The following is a 15,530-nucleotide window of genomic DNA, read 5'->3' on the forward strand; positions in this document are numbered from 1 at the left end:
TTCTGTGAACTGAGCAGCAGGCTGAATGAAAATGTCAAGACATTTTTTTTCTCAACTGCAGGATTGTTTTGCCATTTAAATGTTAGGATCAGTCTTGACTGGTGTACAGATCGAGAAATAATGAGTACACTTGCCTTGTTATCAAATTGTTGTTTGTTTTTTTTAGTGCAAATTTGTGGTTAGGTGAAGAAGTGAAACAGATCCTCCCTTCCAACACTCACGTGTAGTCTTGTTGGCTCTTTGTAGTATTCCTGGTTGTCTACTGTAGCTGCCATATATAAAAGAGTACACTTACTGTCCCTTAACAGGCAGCAAATTTCATATGTTGGTAATGAGACTGGCCCATAGAGATTGGTTAGTTACACTTTAAGGATCTAAATTAAAAACATAACCAAACCAAACCAACAAACATTTTTCTGTGGCTTAATTGACTGAAATCCAAAATAAAAACCAGTTAGTTTTCTTTATCTTCAGGAGATGTGCCAGAACTTAGCAAGCCTTTCCATCAGCAAGCATGTAGCCTATGGCCCCTGTTCATCCTTATCAATATGAACAGTTTCTGTTTTCCTTGGTTTTTTTCAATTTTCTTCTCTATAACATCTAGGAAAAATAATATCTGAATATTATTTGCTATTTTTAAACTCACATTTATGACTTCTTATTCCTTGGCAATCTACATATACCATTAAGAAAAAGAAACAAAGTGCACAGCTTTCTAATGATTTTGAAAAATTGAAGTTTACATTGAAGGCATTTGTGGAACCATGATTTACTCAACAAGGAGAATGATAAAAAAAATCATATATTTTTCTTTCAATTTGGACTCACATAAAGATGATGGATTATCCTATGACCACTGATGTGCATGATGTGCATGATGTCCATGTGTCTTTAAAATGCAATGGAAAAAGCAGACATATTAATTTATTGCTTTCTTAAGTTCTTCATTACATTAAATGGAATTAGTCCTATTAAAAAAAAAAAGAGAACAAATAAACTGATGATGAATAAACTAGCCCAGCATAATTTTTACTTCTGTAATTAGAACTGAAAGAGGAACTTACATGTTGTCAGTAAATGTTTTAGTCCACTAATTCTTGTGAAGGACTAAAGCATTCTTTCTAAACAGTGAAGAATGAAGGTGTTCAAAACAAATGATGGTTGGGAAATTACAGACTTTTCTATAAAATACCCTAAAATGCTGTGCTCAGGTGAACAATTCTAGTCAGACTAAACATACTGTGAAATATGGGCTTCAAGCTTCAGACCCTTTTTGCTGAAGGGGATGATATTGCCATAAATGTCCTGATGGGGCCATAGGTACATTAAAATATATATATAAATAAGAATATAGATACATTAGGACATAGATACATTAGAATTAGATTCCAAGTTCCATAGCACTTTTAATGGGAACTGTATTATAAGCTTTTCTTTAAAATTTACATTCACTTGTTTCTATGATTATTTATTATTTTATATGGTAGTATGCCCTGTGTGTGGCATGAGCACTACACACTCCATTCTAAAGGAATGCACTTAGATGTTGGTTATCACTAGTGCCTTATGACTTCCAAATGGTTTTGCAAGCTGAACAAGTTATTCTAGTAGAAAACAATCTCTGGTATTCTCCTCCCTTCCTGAAGTCTTTTGATTCCTACTCAGTATGTGACAGAAAATATAGTTTTCACATGAGTGAGTCATGCTGCCACATTATATAGTGAGACAACCTATGGAATTTGTGTCCCTTGCCTTGCCTTATCTTGCCATTTAACTTGCCTTTATCTCCGTTCTTTTCCTTTCTAGCTTAGCCTCTCTGAATATCCATGCAGTCACTCTTTATTTACTAGGCAGTGAAGACAAAAGGGTTATCTATAGTTACAGAGGTGCCTAGCAGTGAGTAGATAGAACACCTGTGATCTTGAAGATGATTAATTATAATGGTCTATGCCCATAGGATCTGCATGATTAGTTGTCTTTATATTATTGTGATCTTATACAGTTGACTCTTAGAGAGCATGTAGTGATTATGGTGGCAAAAGGATTGAGGGGAAAATTATTTCTACTTATATTTTCAATTCTTACATCAGTTGCTATTTCCACATTTAGATAATATTGTTGTTGGAGAAAGAATTGAAGAAATAGACCCAGAACGAACATTTTGGAATCTGGAAGACATTCATGGTGAATAGTGAGAAATTTCTCTGAGCTAACCACTGATTTTGACATGCCACTGATCGTTAAGTGCCTTGTTCCTGAAATACAGGGAGAGGAGTTAAAATTTTTCTGGCTATAGGTAACATTTAAGTAGGAGTTCAATTTCCTTCTCCTGGCACATTTCTGGTGTTTGGGAAATGCAAAAAATACTTTTTTTCTGGTGGAAATATTTTTAGCTTTGAATTGTGGTACTTACCATATAATAGGTTTATTTCATTTTTTGAAGGTAACAAGACAGAGTTGCACACCAAAAAGGTGTTAAAATATAATAGTATTGAAAATGGGAATAGAGAAAGGCTTATTTGAATTGTGCCAAACTCATTTAAAAACAGCTTGTGCTTTATCAAAGTCTCTGTTTCCCCTTGACACTTTTTGAGGTATCATTTCTTGGTGTTAATTGTCAGAGAAAAGCACGCTGGCAGTGTGAAGCTGTGGAAATTGTGGAACATTTCATGTATTAATTGCTGCTTACAGATACATATATCACATATACTGTACAGAGCTTTTTCTCTGTGTGCCACAGGGAAATTTCAATATGCCATTAAAAATAGGTTTGTTTTTCCATTTGTATTTTTGATCAAAACTACAAAGTTCTCTCTTACTTTGCTTACAGAGATGCATAGAAGGAATCCCCAATGTGCAATCAGTGTGAGACCAAAACTCTTACAAACACAGAGCTCTTGGGCATCCATAGTAATGATAATAAAGTCTGCAGTTGTGTCTAAAGGGTATTTATATACACTGCTTGAAGTCATTAACTAAATCTCTGTACAATTCACTTTGGTTTGTACAAAAGTATTTTTTGAAAGATCACTACCTCAAGCTTACTTAGAAATTACTCTTAAGTGAGAGAATTTTATTTTCTCCCTTTGTCTTTCTATGTTATTAACAAATGATGACATAAATGAAGTTAAAACTCTAATGGAAAGCTTAAGAAATAACTGTGATAACAGGCTAATATAAAGTAAAGGTAAAATAATAGTCCTCAGTTACTAGGCATAGTCTGAATGTTACCTTCTGATTTAATGCCAGATTCCAATACAATTTTCAAATTCATTACTTTTGCAATTATTGTCTTGAAAAAGAACTAAACTGTTTCATCTTCTCCAATGGGTTTTCTGGATCATTGGCATATGCTTTATCACTTACTGAATTTGCTTTTAAGAATCTTATATTGTTAGAAGAATGGCTAGAAACCATGTGATGCAATATCCTCTGGGAGGTTTTTGATAGTTATTTGGTGGGTTACATATATTCCCAGCCATTTCCCAATTGTCTTGAATCAATCAGTTTTCTTGTCTTCCAGTTTCCTTCATAAATGAAGAGTTAGCCTGTATTTTAAGGGCTGGCTGGGATTTCTGTCATCTAATTCTGGAAATTGCTTTTCTAGAAATGGTGAAAAACATTCTCATATGCTATTTAGCAACTATAATTCTCTAGACTGCAGGAAAACATACGACACACTGTCAAACTGGATGACAGTTATTTTGTTTCATGCACTTGACAACTATTCTTCTGTGGGGGTGTTATGGTTCACCCAGGTGGGCCTAGATTTGGGCCCTGAAGTCTGGACTAGGCCGAAGCTGTCAGCTGACTTGAGCTGGGCTGAGCTGACAGCTGACCTCTTCTAGCCAGTAAGTTTGTATTCCATACCACATTATGACATCATCTCCAGGGCAGTAGGAACCAGTGTGGGAGTGGTTAAGGCAGTCACTTCTCAGCCTCCTCTTGGGAGGACACACGATGCTGTCCCAGGGGGGATGGAGAGGACCAGGCCCACCACTGACTCACAGGGTACCTCAGGAAAGTAAAATGTGTTGTTCTGGGTCTCTCCTTTCTGCTTGGGTTTGTCTCCCTGGGGAATAAGCTTCTTCTTAAGTAATGTGTAGTTAGGACAGTAGAATTTGTGTGTTCGTTATGAAGTTGAGGTGGGGAACTTGTTGTTGCAGACTCGTGTGAGTGAATATTTGTACTCTCTTCTAATTGTCTCTTTCTTTCTGTGAAAAATATATGTAGATTTAGTATAAATGCAGTTTGAAGTGTTTTTTTTTCTTTCCCCTCTCTGTTCCTCCCTTTCCCTGGTGTCAGGAGGGAGGCTTTTCTCTCTGTGCTTGGGGGGGTTGGCAGTTGCTTATCTCAAACCAAGACAGGGGGTGACAGTGTGTTTGTGCATCTCTTAAGGCCTGAGGTGATTGGTGAGTGCACCCTTATGGACCAGAGAGGCACCTGCAGAATGTGGATGTCTTGTAACCAGTAGAATCTTTCCATGTTTGTTAGGTGAACCACTGACCAATATTATATGTAGGAGTAGATAAAAGTGAAGCTGTTACTAAAAATAAAGTCCTTTGTCTTCATTGAGCCTTCTGATCCCACTGCAGCCTGAGTGTCTCTGCCTCCTCGACACCCCTGAGCTGATCTACATTACCCCAATAAAGGGTGACCCCCACATTTTTCCTTTGTGGAAGTGCTCTGCAAAATGTCAGACAATGAAGAGTAAAGCCCACTAGGTCTCTCCTAATTCAAATAAATATGGGGAGAGGGACAGTTACTTAGAACATGAGTAAGTTCTAGTCAAGTTTATTCTTAAATAAGAGTGTTCCTGAAGTAGATTGAGTAGCAATTAACTGCATTAATAGACAGGTGAATTCCTAGAAGTGGCAAAATACAAACATTCATCTAGCATTTATCTAAAAGATCATCTTTTCTGTAGAACCAGCTCAGCCTGAATGGTTGAGTGAGCTTAAATGATATAATTTAGAGCACAGTGCAAAACTATTTGTTTAAATGTACCTTTACTTTTTGGATTTAAAAAGAGAAAAATCCAAGTCAAACGGTAGCAAACTTATTGTTGTACTGATCCACAAGTTTTGGAAAGAAGCTGAAAATTTATTTCCCTGCTGCAGGATACCATTTCTCTTAGTCACAGTACCAGTTTTCAGGAGATAGATTTACAGCAAACTGGCTTATGACATTTCCCTCTCCCTTATTCTTTTTCTCTTAAATCCTACTCTCACTCCAGTTCTGTGCTGGAAAATCAACTTATTCTATTCCACTAAATTACAAACTTCCCTGTATACCAGATGCATCCTCAGTAGGAAAATAAGTTCTCAAATTGAATAAGAGGTTCCCATTTGCCACATTAATAGATGCCTTTCTGAAGTAATTAAATACACAAATACAAATAAGTGGTATACATGAATAACTAATAGGCACAAAGTTATCTTTCATTTCAACTTAAGGCTAATTAAATGTCTTGCAGTCAGTGTTCTTAGGATGTCATAATACTGGAGGAAAATTTATATTAATGATTCAGCAGTTACTCCTGTTATTAACTAATTAATTTGTTTTACATCTTTGAGCAATTGATAAAAGCATCTAGAAACTACAACCTTTACTAAAAGCATTCAGAGCTTAAATCTCATTAGATAGGTCACAGAAAACTATATTTTTTTTAATAAAAATACCCTTTTAGCTAGACATAGGTAAAATAACTAATTCATAGAAAATAAAAGATTGATCCAAATCCTCTGATACCAGCTGACAAAAATAAATCTTTGCAGATTTGTACGGCAGTAGTGAGCTACATATAATAATTTCTTTTTATGTGGATGGAGCATAACTAGTCAGTTTCTATGATACCAATTTTGGGTTTGGATTTAATTTTATTTTAGAATTTTAATCAGTACAGTTCCTAGGCAGATCATGGGATTCAGCATTCAAGCCTTTTGTTCCATGGAAAATCTCTCATTGCTTTCACCAGTATCCATTAATATTTCATATTTATCATAAGAAGAATAGTAGATTACACTTGCAGAAATACTGGGCTCTGTTCCTGAGTGGTCTTACATGATTTAGGATCTTGATACCTAAACAGAGTCCATTTATCTAATGAGTGCTAAAAGTAATAATTGTTTACATGAAACTCACAGAGACTTTATATACAGAGACTAGAAAGAGAGTCCCCGTGCCTTTAACAAGGTGAGTTGAGAGTATGTGAGAGAACTAAAGAGCAGATGAAAATCCCATGTTGAATTGTTGAAATCCCTTGTTTAAAATTTGATATTCAAAAGTTGGAATAAACATAGAATTATTTAAGAAGCAGCTTGGAAATTTGCATATCATATATGTGCGATATTTGAAACTTAAATTCCACTGTTTTGTAAGAAATCACTTAAGGATCATCGGTATGCTGTCAATGAAGGGTATGAAAGACAACTTTGAGCTGTTCATAGTGACAACACTAAGAGAGACAGAATGGTTTGGGTTGGAAGGGACCTCAAAGATCATGTTGTTCCAATCCCTCTATTATGGGCAGGAAGATTTTCCACTAGACCAGGTTTCTTGAAGATCCATCCAACCTGGCCTTGAACACTTCTAGGCAGGGGGCGTCCATAGCCACATCTTCTCTAGGCAACCTCTTTCAGTGTCTCACTATCCTCTTAGTAAAGGGTTTTTTCCTTACATCTAATCTAAACTTGACCTCTTTCTATTTGAAAGTACTGCCCCTTGTAAAAAGACCATTTTCAGCTCTCTTGTACATCCTACTTAGGTACTGGAAGTCTTCCAGAAGGTTCTTTTATCTAGTGTTTTTTCTTTTCTGCAAGCTGAACAGCCCCAACTCACACAGTCTATCTTCAAAAAGAGAGGTATTCCAGCCTTCTTATCATCTTGGTGGCCCTCCCCTGGATCCACTTCAGCCAGGTCCATGTCTTTCCTGTGCTGGGCATTCCAGTGCTGGAAGCAGGTGGGGTCTCCTGAGAGTGAAGTAGATGGGGTGAGTCACCTCCCTCGACCTGCTGAACACTCCTCTTTTGATGCAGCCCAGGATATGGTTGTCTTTCTGGGCTGTACATCTGCACTGTCAGGTCATGTCAAGCTTCTCATTCACCAGCATCCCCAAGTTCTTCTCCTCAGGGAGTGTCATCCTTCCCCATTCACTTCTCAGCCTGTGTTTGTGCTTGGGATTGCCCTGACCCATGTGTAGGATTGGACCTGGATTTGTTCAATTTCATGAAGTTTGCAAGGGCCCACCTCCCAAGCCTGTCAGATTGCTCTGGATAGCCTCCCTTCCCTCCAGTCCATGACCTCACAGCTTGGTCATGTTGGCAAACTTGCTGACGGTGCACTTGATACCACTGTCCATATCACTGATAAAGATGTTAAAAAGTGCTGGCCCCTGAGGAAAGCCATTTGTCACTGCTTTACACCTGGCCATTGAGCTGTTGACCACAACTCTTTTCTTGAGACCATCCAGTCAGCTCCTTATCCACCAAATGGTCCATCTGTCAAATCTATGACTCTCCAGTTTAGAGACAAGAATGTTGTGGGGGACAGTGGCAAATGCTTTGCACCAGTCTAGGTAGATATCAGTCACTCTTCCCTCATCCACCACTGATGTAACTCCATCACAGAAGGCCAATAAATTTTTCAGGCAAAATTTGCCCTTACTGAAGCAATTCTGGCTGTCACCAATAGCTGCCTTGTTTTCCATGTGCCTTAGCATCTATTTCAGGAGGATCTGCTCCATGATCATACCAGGCATGAGATGAGACTGACTGACTTGTAATTCCCTAAGTCTTCTTTTTTCCCTTTTTAAGTTTCCTCTTTTCCAGTCAGTGGGAACTTTACCAGAATGTCATGACTTCTCAAATATGATGGATAGTAACTTATTCACTTCCTTCAACCATTCCCTCAGGACCAGTGGATGTATCTCATCATGTCCCATGGAATTGTGGGCCATCAGTTTCCTTAAATGGTCTCAAACATGATCTTTTTCTACAACGTGCAGTTCTTCTTTCTCCCAGTCTGTCTTTTCCTTCTGCGACTTGAGCAGTGCTGTTGGAACACCCAGTTGCGAAGACATAGGCAAAAATGTCATTGAGTCCCTCAGCCTTTTCCATATCCCAGGTAACCACATCTCCTGCTTTCCAGAGAGAGCCCACATTTTCCCTAAACTTCCATTTATCACCAGCTTACTAACTGAAACTTCTCTTGTTGACCTTCACACCCCTGGCAGGGTTTAATTCTATCAGGGCAGATAAAATTTTTGAGGCTTTTATTTGTAAGGGTAACACCTCTGAGAAGGTGTAATATGAGGTGTCAGCTGTACATTGTACCCGCACTTCTTTCATAATTTTTCATTTTATTCTTTTAGGAGGATGTTATGCACCAGATCATTTATTATTGGGGCAAAACTACCTCATGGGAGTGCATGTGTGTGAATGTGTGTGTGTAGGGGAAGCGCTGGCCTGGGCCTGTAGGCACATGATAATGCCTCTGAGAGCACATGGCAGAGCAGAGACCACATGGCCATGGGAGCTGTGGATGGGCTGGCAGTCAAGGAAGGCCTGCCCAGCAGTCCACCCACACTACACCCCCTGGAATCTCCGGTTGGCTGTGGCACCTCTCACTTTGGCAAAGGGGACAGTGAGTGGTCAGTGAAACAAATGTCCCACCTGGAGGGAATGGCCACAGTGACCAGAACAGATAAGGAGGCAGGACGAGGTATCCATTGTGTGGTGGGCTCTGGTGTGTTCTCTTCAAAGCTGTCAACTTGTGACCTTCTGATTCGTAGCTATGTTCTTTCTCCCTTCTTTTTCTCTCTTTACTCTTTCCTCTCTTAATCTCTCTTCTTTTATTATTTTCTTCCTCTTGTGGGTAACCTAAACAGCTGTTTTCTGTATTTAACTTAAGATGCAAGTACCTCACTTTAAGCATCATGGAGGTTGTGATTGCTGGGTGTAATAAAGGTTATCTATAGCAATGCTTGCTAATCCTGGTAACTTGTGATGCAAATGCCTGTATTCTCACCAGATTTAAAGAAATCTCTTGGAGAAAAATGTGTAGCCTTTCTGTGGACATTTACCCAGGATACCAAAGAACCAAGAGCTTTACAGGGGTCTATGCAAGCAAAGTTTCTTGGAACCTGAAATTAAGCAGTAATACCTGATAAAGTAGGACTGGATTGTAACAGAGGATAAAATGTATAGTTAAAGCAAACATCCTTCACTCCAAAGATTTCCATTAGAAGAGGTTAACAGAGGTCATATTGGCTCATCCAAAGGTCAGTAATAATTTCCCAAAGCTACTACCATTTTAATTCTGGAAGTATTGCCATTTTCATTTTACACAATTTTATCTTACAGAGACCCCACAGTAATGTCAATGATTTCTTCTTCCAACAAGTTTTCCAGTGTTGGCATCCTTCAATCATCACATATTTCAAAATTGTAAAGTGTTCAATTTTATTCCACTGGGCAAGTGTTGGAATGTATACTCAGACTCGTAACAGTATTTTTGTTTGGTTGTTTTTTGTTTGTTTTTTTTTTTTTGATGGATTTCTGGTTTTCCATTTATCTACAATGTAACATAGAATCACAGAATTCTGGTCATATAATCCAACCCTCCTGTCATAAAAAGGGACATCTTCAACTGGATCAGGTTGTTCAGAGCCTGTCCAACTTGACCTTGAATGTTTCTGGGCATAGAACAACCTGTTACAGTGCTTCACCTCCCTCATTGTATAAAAAATTTCTTCCTTTTATCTAGTGTAAATCTGCCCTTTTTTGATTTAAAACCATTACCCCTTGTCCTCTTGTAAGAGGCCCTACTGAAAACGTCTGTCCTGAAATATTTCTAGACTGTGCTGACTCCCAGACCATACTCAGAATTTCTTGTATGGATGGAAGTCAGAATAGACCACAGTCTTACCATGGTAACTTCAAAACACAGAAAAAATTGATTTCCTTTACTGGGAAACAGTATCTGGGATTGATTAATTTCCTAGTATGGATCTGCCCTGTACCAATGACCAATCAGATGTTTTGATTGCTGACCTCACTAACCAATTGCACATAAATCTTGAAAAAGAACAGATTTTCCACCATGTTCTCTAATTATCTTCATACAGCTCTGTTTCAGTTTAAAAGAAAACTAAGATGTCTACTTGGACTAGGAAGGGACCCTCTTCCCAAAACTCACCACAACCTTTGAAATTAAGAGACCTTAATCAGAAAATGTACAGAAAAAAGGGTAATAGTTCTTAGCTACAAATATATAGATATAACCCAAAACAGAACAGAACAAATAGCAACACTGTAACCAAAACTTTCAAACAAATTGTGTCCTCTCTTTGCCCCTATGGGGCAGTTACGTTTACGGACAGTGGGGGAAATGCCACCCCTTGTGAGGCAGGGACTGCAAAGGTCACTCTTGGGCTCTGGTGAGGCTGGTTCCAAAAAACTCATGTGGAAAAATTCCATGAAAGATTTTGAAACTATAACAAGCTCTCTGACATCATAATTTCTTTAATTTGAAGAGAGCTTTCGTCAGTTAACCTTCATAAATAACACAACATAAATGAACCTAGGCAGAAGAGTATAAAAAAGACTTCTCAGAAACCATGCAGAAGATATTTTGATCTTTTTATCACTTTCTGGAGAGTTTTAGTGCTCTCAGAAATAAGTGGCCAAGGAACACTTCTCAACTGGATGCAAGTTCATAGTATGGGCCTATGAATTTTAAACTTCATTTTTGCTATCATACACTATTTTCAGTAAGGTTTTCACCGGACAATCCTATGAACATGATTTGGAGAAAAAGTTTGGAAACTACCTGTAGTTTCAAACTGTTTTAATGCAGCATTTTCAGACTAATTTATTGAAGAAATGAGATTCATGCAGCTATATTGTCTTTCCATCTGAATATTTGTAAATATCTCTTAAAAACTTTAGAACCTGTTGGTCATGTCAGTTAAATTTATCTGAGAGTTAAGTTGTCAACAGTATTCTATTAATTCAGTTAAAATCCGTAAGTGAGTAGAGAGACATTAGTGAAGAAAAAGCAGTTGTAAACCTGGCCTATTTCTTCCAGAATAAAGTAAATAGCTACGTTACAGATATACTTGCAACTTTGAACCCAGTATTTTTCTATTAAATGTAAGGAAAAATCATAGAATCATAGAATCAGTTGGGTTGGAAGAGACCTCCGAGATCATCAAGTCCAACCCTTAATCCAATCCCATTTTGATTGCTAAATCATGGCACTGAGTGCCACGTCCAGTCTCACCTTAAAAACCTCCAGGGTCAGAGAATCCACCACCTCTCTGGACAGGCCATTCCAATGCCTGACCACTCTCTCTGTAAAGAACTTCTTCCTGATATCCAACCTAAACCTCCCTTGGCAGTGCTTAAGCCCATGCCCTCTTGTCCTACTGTTGGTTGCCTGAGAGAAGAGACCAGTCCCCACCTGGCTACAACATCCTTTCAGGTAGTTGTAGAGAGTGATAAGCCTCCTCTTTCCAGGCTAGCTCTCTCAGCCTTTCCTCATAGGACTTGTGCTCAAGTCCTTTCACCAGCCTCGTTGCTCTTTTCTTGACCCACTCCAGCACCTCAATATCTTTCCTGAGCTGAGGAGGAAGTTCAGGAAGGGATCCTGGGCAAGGGAGAAAAGAAAGGGCTTTAAGGATGTGACAGGGAATGGGGGAATAGGAGAAATAATTCCTAGAAAATATTGAATACTATTAAATAAAAGTTTGAATTATATTATCTCTTTTTTTCTTACATATCCCTTTACTTAGCCATGTGACAATGATAGAATCAGTAGATCAGAAAATGGTAATGACAAGAGAGAGGTGCAAATACAAAATTCATAGCTTTAAGTGCCTTTAAAATAAGGAGGAGAAAGTTTTCAAGCAGTTGAGCTAGGAGTGCCTGCTGACAGACGAGTTGCCAAAGACAGAACAGAGAGATTTGTCTGAGGCATATTTTTAAATGAAGAGCAGGAGGTCCATCACTGAAACATAATATCTGAAGAGTAGCATCTATAAGAAATAGTTGTTTTTCCTGATTTCCAGGAGGTCCAAACTCAGCAACAAAAGCTCTGAGAGCTGCTGCCTCACCCAGAGACAAAGTAGAGCAATGAAGATACTTGGATACTTTTTCCTCTGAGATGCAACATCTTCAATCTCTAGTCTGAGTATGAAAACATACAGCCTAACACAGCGATGCTGAAATATTGCTGACCCCCTGTTGTAGCTTTTACTTTGGATGCAATCTAAACTAAAAGTTGCTTTTTATCTTTTTTGACTGGTTCTAATGTTTCAGGAAAAACCATTCATTTCTTAATTTGTGTAAGAGAATGGAAAGTCTGGAGGGAAAAAGATAAGCTAATGAAATGTGGGGGGAGTTTTGGCTGGTTTTTCTCTGGGGTTTTATTGTTGGAGTTTTGGTTTTTGTTTTTGTGTGTGGTTTGTTGTTTTTTGTTTTTTTTTTCAGACCACTGTTTTGATGAAAATGATGCCGAAAGGGTTTCTGTTCTGATTTTCACATTTTGTAGATTTTAGGAACACAGTAGTTGTAGATTTTTAGAGGGTTAATATTTCTAACAGTTTAAGTTTAATGCCTTTCTATCACTACCCCTGTCCCAGAACAGGGAGCTCAAATTCCTTTAGTTAATTAATCTTGTTTAGACTCCTTTCCAAGGTAAAGAGCTGAAGGATATCAGAAGGCCCACAGAATGAAACATAAACACAGGTCAGAGTGACCCAAAAGCCAGAACTGGATGAACTCCAAGAGACCTTTGTGTGCCTGAGGAAGAAGAGCTGATGAAGACAGAGGGTCCTGACGACCCCAGACCCAATTCCAGGGGGCTGGACCAGGGGTGGGACTGGGGCTGGACTAAGAAATGTGTAAAGCAATGATTGGAGGGATCTTATTATAAAAGCCATGGAAACAAGAACTGAGACACATGCATGTCATCCTGTATTCCTGTGGGCTGTAGGCCCTGTGTTATTAAAGGACCTTTACTTTTTATCTTACCCTACACTAACGTGGCTCAGAGTCCTGTTTTTGGGGGGAAGGGTCATTCACGGCAACAAAAATCAAACTTAGAACTTGATTTACCTTGAAACCTAATCTGCTGCCATTAATTTTGCATTGTAGTCAAGAAACTGAAACCCCTGTCTGGTACCTTAGCTGTGAAACCTTGTGATAAGGCAAGTGAAAAATAGTTTTAAATATACAACCCCTGCATATGTGAGAGCTAAAGCAGATAGTGAAATGGAGAGAGAGAGAGACGTCTATCACCAAAATAGCTACTCAAGAAGGGAAGCTGTGAAAAACCACGTGTCCCCTCAAAGAGTAGGCATTATAGGATACATGTTGTTTCTATTTCCTTTCCTTTAATACCTAAGAATAGAAATTATTAGGAGAGATTTTATAGCAGTGGGCACGTGCCAAAGTAATCACAATTTTTAATTTTATAAATGTAGATAAAATAAAAATACTGTATTTATGTGGAACATGCTCTCTTTGTGAGGAAGCTTGTGGGTAATACATAAACATGCATTGACATATATATAGTAAACGTAGGCACAATTTCCTTCCTCTGATCTGCATTGCAGATACCCTATCTACATTGGGAAATTGTGCTGCATATTCTGTAGTCATTTTGCATACAGAATAGCTGACAGGATTTGCATTAGAGTTCCACAATTTATGTGATGAGTGTATTTTTTCCTAGATATCAAGAGTGACAGTTGTTTGCTTTTGTAGGAACTGTGCTGGGGTATTCTGAGGTTTTTTTTAATGCAGCTTTCTTGTTCTTGCTATTTATTTATTCATTCATTCATTTATAATTTCATCCCTTAATTGCAACATTTGCAAGATGTGGAGTCTTGTTAGCTGAAAGTTTCGGGATTTGATCATCAAAACAAACCTCATTCATTTTACTTTATTAAAAAAAACTCCATGTACTTCAATGACAATTGACTTTATATCTGAAGAAGTTTGCAGTATTATGACCTTATATTCTAATGCATCTTTAACCCCATTAACACTTTTCAAAGCTAATAGAAAAATGACAGAATTGAGATTTTTTTTTTGTCTGTGTGATATTGCTAATAGGGTATTATAATTTCCTATAGAATTTAATTACATTACTGAGGATTAATAATCTCCTTTATCTTCACAGCAACACTTTAAATATCTAAAGGAATGATTACACATTAGCATGTTCATTAACAAATAAGGTTATTTTAATGTCAATTGATTTCAGGGAAAGTTAATGGATTACTTAAACAGAAGGTATTTCAGTGGAATATTGGTGGAACCCTTGTGTATAGCTAAAGTTAATGGTGCCTTTAACTTCATACCAATTATAACAAATCTTGTTGCAGGCAGAAGATTTGACACTTTTAATATTTCGATGTCTTCAAGCATTTCCAGGCAAATAATCCTTTTTCCTTAAAGGCAAACTGCAACTCAATCCAATGCAAGGAAAAATTATTATCTGTATTCTCCCTGTCACAAGAAATAGATTTGTATTTGTTTTGTTGCTTTTTAGTTCTTAAAAGAAAATATATTCCCTGGATGTTAGAACTCCTCTTTTGACATGGATATTAGTCTTATTATTTACATGTGAATCAATAAACTTATTGCAAATGCATCAACCAATGCCTGCCTGAAAATTGAAAACATATTTTTTTGTCCCCTGAAATATTTTGCATTATGTTATGGTTTAGGTTTTCATTTGGGTTTTTTTGTTTATTTATTTGGGTTTTTTTATTTTTGTTTGTGTTTTCTTGTTTTGGGAGGGTTTTAAATGAAAATTTCTTGACAGCTTACTGTGCCATTTCCTTGTATTTTGCTTTAGTATTATAATATGAACCTGTCAACTTCTGTTGCCCATACGTTGTAAGGTTGTTTGCTACATGAAGTTGATCAACATAAATTTATCACAGAAATTAGTACTATAGGTTGAAATAGTTCTCCTTCAGATTAAGTTGTAAAAAGCTTATTTTATTAGCTGTCTTTAATATGCAGTATCACAAGAACCTTTCATGACTAAAAAAATACAATTTTAATAAGGGATAGCATGAAGATAATTTTTTTTCTCCATAACAAAGGAAGATCATTCCAAAGAGGTAGAACAGGAAGAGGGTAGATTTGGATTAGACACAAGGAAGAAATTCTTCTCTGTGAAGGTGATAGGGTGCTGGAACAGGTTTCCCAGAGAAGTTGTGTGTGCCCCATCCCTGGAAGTGTTCAAGGCCGTGTTAAATGGGGCTTTGTGCAACTCAGTCTGGTGGAAGGTCTTCCTGCATTTGGCAGGGCTTTTAGAAAGAGGTGATCTTCAAGGTCCCTTCCTACCCAAACCATTCTGTGATTCTGTATGTTATTGCTCATTCCCTGGCAGGCTTTGTTTGCTGCTCCTTCAGCTATCAGCAGGTGACTCAGAGGGGAGTTGGAGGCGGGGCTTGCTCGTTAGCAGGAGAGTGAGAAGGCTTTAAAGGGAGGGAAGGGAGCTGCTTGGCT

Source organism: Pithys albifrons, chromosome 4 (assembly GCF_047495875.1).
Source record: "Pithys albifrons albifrons isolate INPA30051 chromosome 4, PitAlb_v1, whole genome shotgun sequence".
NCBI lineage: Eukaryota > Metazoa > Chordata > Aves > Passeriformes > Thamnophilidae > Pithys > Pithys albifrons.